Here is a 5,734-nt window from a genome sequence, read left to right as displayed (position 1 = left end):
TTTTTTTTTTTTGGGAGGAGGAAAAGAGATCAGCCATTCATCATAGTAAAAAGGTGAGTCTTTTAACTAAAAATAAAGTGTGTTTAATTTTGGTACTTCACATCTCTAATTGGAGTAGAAATTTTTCAAAATGACTTATTTATACCTCTCTCTTTATCTGCAAAAAGCAGGTCGTTGTTCATTTTTGCACAAATTGGTTTTGCTGTTGTGATTCTTGTAAAAAAAAATGCCTACAATGTGTTTGATCAAAGTCTCAACTGAACTGTTTATTAGTTGTTATTTCACTTTTGGTGTAAAGAGGAATTGTTATTTCACTGAAAAGGGAAGAAGAAGCAGAATAAATTTTGGTGGAATTGTATTTTTGCATATGGTTACGAATTTAATATTCGTCCTTAAAATGTCTCTTCATGATTATTTCGAATCCATCCAACTATGTTTATTACAACTGACTATAAATACAATATTGTTTCCTGTTATGCATCAGGTCTTGAGAACTTGAGAGGAAAAATACAATCATGGAAAAAGCAAAATATAATGAAATAGTAAGAGAGGAAGAGGAAGCAAACAACTCATCGGTATGTCATACAAAATATAATGAACCATTCCCTTTGTCATGATTCCATGATTCTATCTATCATGTATAGACTTTAAGGGCGTGGTGTCCTAACTTTAATTCGCAGTAGACTAATTTAACATCATGATGATATTTAATTAGCCAACTGTCTGTTGCTTTGAATTGATATGACATTTGGTCTTATCGCAGGTGTCATTTTCTGCTCTTCTCAAGGACGTTGTCAATGTTCTGGATTTCATGGAGAGGTTAAAGAATGAAGAAGATCAAATAGCTGTTGACATGGCCGATCAAATTGAAAATCTGAAATTTGTGCTAGCATTTATTTGTACGTACGTCCAGCTTTCTTATTTCAATTTGGAGAAGTTTGAAGATACAATGAATGCTGCAAAAAGAGAGGTTAAAGATCTGCTTCGATCAATTTTGGATGATGTTGACAACAACATCGGGTGTAAATACAACTACATGAATCATACCCTTCCTAGCCTCGCCAATAATATGGATGATTGTATCGGCTCATGTCAGCGTTCTAAATCAAGTGCCATCATTACTGAGGAGCAGTTGAACTTCCTCCTTCTGAATCTCCATCATCTATCCAAGTTTCTTGCTGAAAAGGTTTATCCATATGAGATTCTTCAGAATGTGTGTGGCAACATGAGAGATTTCCATGGGTTGATAGTGAATGGTTGCATTGAGCACGAGATTGTTGAATATGTCTTACCTCAGTTTCAACCTATGGCTGAGAGAGTTGGACTCTTCCTTTGGGATGAAACAATTAGTGAAGACTCTCAAGTCTTCAAGCTAGCTCATCTGTTCTTGAAGATTTTTCCAACTGAACTGGACGTGATGCACATATGTTTTACAAATTTGAAAACACCAACTTCAGCAGAAGTTGGACGCTTTATTAAGAAGCTCCTGGAAACCTCTCCGGACATTCTTAGGGAATATCTGATTCATCTACAAGAGCACATGGTAAATGTTACTACCACCAGTATTTCAGGGGCTCGAAACATTCACATCATGATAGAGTTCCTATTAATTATTCTATCTGATATGCCCAAGGACTTGATTCATCATGACAAATAATTTGATCTGTTGGCTCGTGTTGGTGCACTTACCAGGGAGGTATCAACTCTTGTTTGGGACTTAAAAGAGAAATCAAGGAATGAAGAGAGTGTCAATGAAACAAATCTTGCAACTCTAGACTTGTTGGAAAATATTGAACCCGTCAAGGAAGATCTCAAACATGTTTATCTAAAAGCCCCGAACTCATTTCAACATTGCTTCCCCATGAGTGATGGACCACTCTTCATGCATCTGCTACACAGACACTTAAATGATTTGCTAGATTCCAATGCATATTCAATTGCTTTGATAAAGGAAGAAATTGGGCTGGTGAAACAAGACCTAGAATTCATAAGATTCTTTTTCGTGAATGATGAGCAAGAATTGTATAAAGATCTTTGGGCACATGTATTAGATGTGGCATATGAGGCAAAAGATGTCATTGATTCAATTATTGTTCGAGATAATGGTCTCTTACATCTTATTTTCTCACTTCCCATTACCATAAAAAAGATCAACCTTATCAAAGAAGACATCTCCAATTTACTTGAGAAGATTCCCAAGGATAGGAGCCTCATTGTTGTAAACTCTCCCAAGAAGTCAGTTGAAAGCAAGTCATTGACAACTGGTAAAATAATTGTAGGTTTTGAGGAGGAGACAAATTGGATAATTAGGAAGCTCACCAGTGGACCGGCAGATCTAGATGTCATTTCGATCACTGGAATGCCGGGTTCGGGTAAAACTACTTTGGCATACAAAGTATACAATGATAAATCAGTTTCTAGTCATTTCGACCTTCGTGCATGGTGCACAGTCGGCCAAGAATATGACGAGAAGAAGTTGTTGCATAAAATTTTTAATCAAGTTAGTGACTTGGATTCAAAATTGAGTGAGAATATTGATGTTGCTGATATGCTACGGAAACAACTGTTTGGAAAGAGGTACCTAATTGTGATAGATGACGTGTGGGATACTACTACATGGGTTGATTTAACAAGACCTTTTCCTACAGTTGAGAAAGGAAGTAGAATCATTTTAACAACTCGAGAACTGGAAGTGGCTTTGCATGGGAAGCGCACCACTGATCCTCTTAACCTTCGATTGCTAAGACCAGAAGAAAGTTGGGAATTATTTGAGAAAAGAGCATTTGGAAAGGAGAGTTGCCCTGATGAACTATTGAATGTTGGAAAAGAATTAGCCCAAAATTGTAAAGGGCTTCCTTTGGTGGCTGATCTGATTGCTGGAGTTGTAGCAAGGAAGGAAAAGAAAAAAACTGTGTGGCTTGAAGTTCGAAATAATTTGAGTTCCTTTATTTTGAACAGTGAAGTGGAAGTGATGAAGGTTATAGAATTAAGTTATGACCATATACCAAATCACCTGAAGCCATGCTTTCTTTACCTTGCAAGGTTTCCAAAGGACAGTCCAATGATAATCCTTGCGTTGAAAGATTTTTGGCGTGCTGAAGGACTTGTGGAACAGACAGAGATGAAGAGTGTGGAAGAAGTGATGGATGTTTATTTGGACAACTTAATTTCCAGTAGCTTGGTATTTCTTTTCAATGAGATAGGTGATCACCCGACTTGCCGACTTCATGATCTTGTGCATGACTTTTGTTTGATGAAAGCAAGAAAGGAAAAGTTGTTTGATCGGATAAGTTCAAGTGCTCCACCTTCTTCTTCAGATTTGATGCCACGTATAGTGACCATTGATTGTAACAGCGAGTTCTTTCTGCTTAACAATTTTGTCCTGTTCGGTTCAAATAAGATAAGGCATTCTGGTAAACACCTGTATTCTTTGAGGATAATTGGAGACAAGCTGGACGACCGTCTTTCTGATATTTGTCACCTGAGACACTTGAGGCTTCTTAGAGTGTTGTACCTGGATCCCTCTTTTATCAAGGTGAAAGATTCTTTGCTGAATGAAATATGCATGTTGAATCATTTGAGGTTCTTATGCATTGGGACAGAAGTTAAATCTCTGCCTACGTCTTTATCAAACCTCTGGAATCTAGAAACGCTCTTGGTGTCTAACATAGGATCAACCTTGGTACTATTACCGAGAATTTGGGATCTTGTGAAGTTGCGAGTGCTGTTCATGAGTGCATGTTCTTTCTTTGATTTGAATTCAGATGAACCAATACTGATAGCAGAGGACACAAAGTTGGAGAACTTGAGACAGTTAGAGAATCTCGAGCTTTCCTATTCGAAAGACGCAGAGGATATTTTCAAAAGGTTTCCCAATCTTCAAGGGCTTGCATTTCGTCTCAAGGAATCATGGGATTATTCAACTGAAGGATATTGGTTCCCGAAATTGGATTTCCTAACTGAACTAGAAGACCTTAGAATTGTTTTTGAAAGTTCAAACACAAATGACAGTGGGCCCTCTGTAGCAACAAATCGGCCATGGGATTTTCACTTCCCTGCGAGTTTGAAAAGTTTGTGGTTGGGTGTGTTTCCTCTGTCATCCGATTCGCTATCAATAATAGCGAGACTGCCCAACCTTGAAAATTTGACCCTTAAGAACACAATCATCCAGGGGGAAGAATGGAACATGGGTGAGGAAGACACCTTTGAGAATCTCAAATTCTTGGAGTTGGATGAAGTGGCTCTTGCTAAGTGGGAGGTTGGAGAGGAATCCTTTGCCGTGCTTGAGAAATTAGTACTGTGGAGATGTCGGAAGCTTGATGAGATTCCGCCTAGTTTTGGAGATATTTATTCATTAAAAATTATCAAAGTTGATTATAACCGTCATCTTAAAGATTCCGCTATGATGATTAAGCAATATGTTGAAGATATGACGGGAGAAGATAAGCTTCAAGTCCATTGCCTGCTCAAGTCTTGAGCGCTCTTAACCCTGGGAAAATATGTGAGTACAGATGAATTTATTACTTCCTCGGTTTTATTTTATGTGGCGGAGTTTGAAGAAGAAATGGTTAGTTTTGGAATTTCTAGCCTTAAAACATGTGAAGTTTAAAAATAAATTGTTTCCAAATATTTAAGCTATCATTATTATTAAAGATTAACTTTCATTTCTTTCTTTTTTTTCCAGTGTCATTTTCTTTGCAGAGGGCATGTTATAAGGAATGCAGGATAGAATTCCCTTTGCCCGTACATCAGCTTTCGAGGCTAAAGATAAATCTTCAGACATCTATTGCATTCTCTCAGCTCTTTTATTCTGTTGTGGTAAGTTGCATTGCTATTGTTATCGCACGACTTTTGTTCAATTTCTTCATTTTGTTCCCATCTGTCCTTGCCTACAGCTTCAACATTTGTTCACTCAAGTTGTTTCTTTAGTATACGCTCTTCTCTTCTTTGGCACGGGCTTGATTTATTTGCATATCATGTGTTACTCTTCGAGTTCAGATACATCACGACTCTCTGTACTACATGAAGTAATTCTATATCTCAGTTTTTCCAAGTTTTTGTAAATCTTTCAAGATATACATTTATAGTTGAGGGCTGCTATACAACATTTGTCGTTGTTTGCAGCAGTAAGTATGATGCTGAATACATACATATATACAACTGTTAATTCTTTTGAAGTACAAATTTGATAATATATGTGGATTCAGTTTTAACATAACAGAGGAAAAAAACTATGTTGGAATATGGTTGTTGCAAGTTTAGCATTGCATGAGGCCTAAGCCAGTGTCCGTTTAGAAACCAAAATATATGTGTGTTGTTCTGATTAATTCAGTCGTTTACAGTCTTCTGTGAGCCCCTACTTATAGTAGGTAATAGACACTCACCATTGCGATTATCATCCCTAATTAGAAAGGGTTTTTTGTTTGCGTGGGTTTTTCCAGTTGAACATAGCTCTAACTCATTCCGCTATCATGTTTTTATTGAATTCTGATTCAGCTACTATCCTCCCTGATGTGGCTCTTCCTGGAAGTGACAACGCTGCTGCCCAACTAAGGAAATAAGGAGAAGATTGAAAGGGTTATGAATTCCATTGAGTTTACCCTACTTGATCGAATCAGCCCGAAGGAAATTGACACCAATGTTGAAAAATATCTACACATTGTTTGATGGTCTCAACTGAACTCTTTGTGAATATTATGTAGAATTTTAGTAGATAAGCATGTGTTGTTTTGTG

The 5,734-nt window shown here is 37.2% G+C and overlaps 1 pseudogene; it reads left to right on the top strand.

The window, feature by feature from the left end:
- Positions 1 to 5,734, top strand: LOC102582621 (putative late blight resistance protein homolog R1A-3; annotated as a pseudogene).

The sequence above is a fragment of the Solanum tuberosum genome, unplaced genomic scaffold, assembly GCF_000226075.1.
Source record: "Solanum tuberosum cultivar DM 1-3 516 R44 unplaced genomic scaffold, SolTub_3.0 scf00584, whole genome shotgun sequence".
NCBI classification, from domain to species: Eukaryota; Viridiplantae; Streptophyta; class Magnoliopsida; order Solanales; family Solanaceae; genus Solanum; species Solanum tuberosum.
Note: the sequence above shows the minus strand (reverse complement) of the source record. Positions and strands in the feature narration are given on the sequence as shown.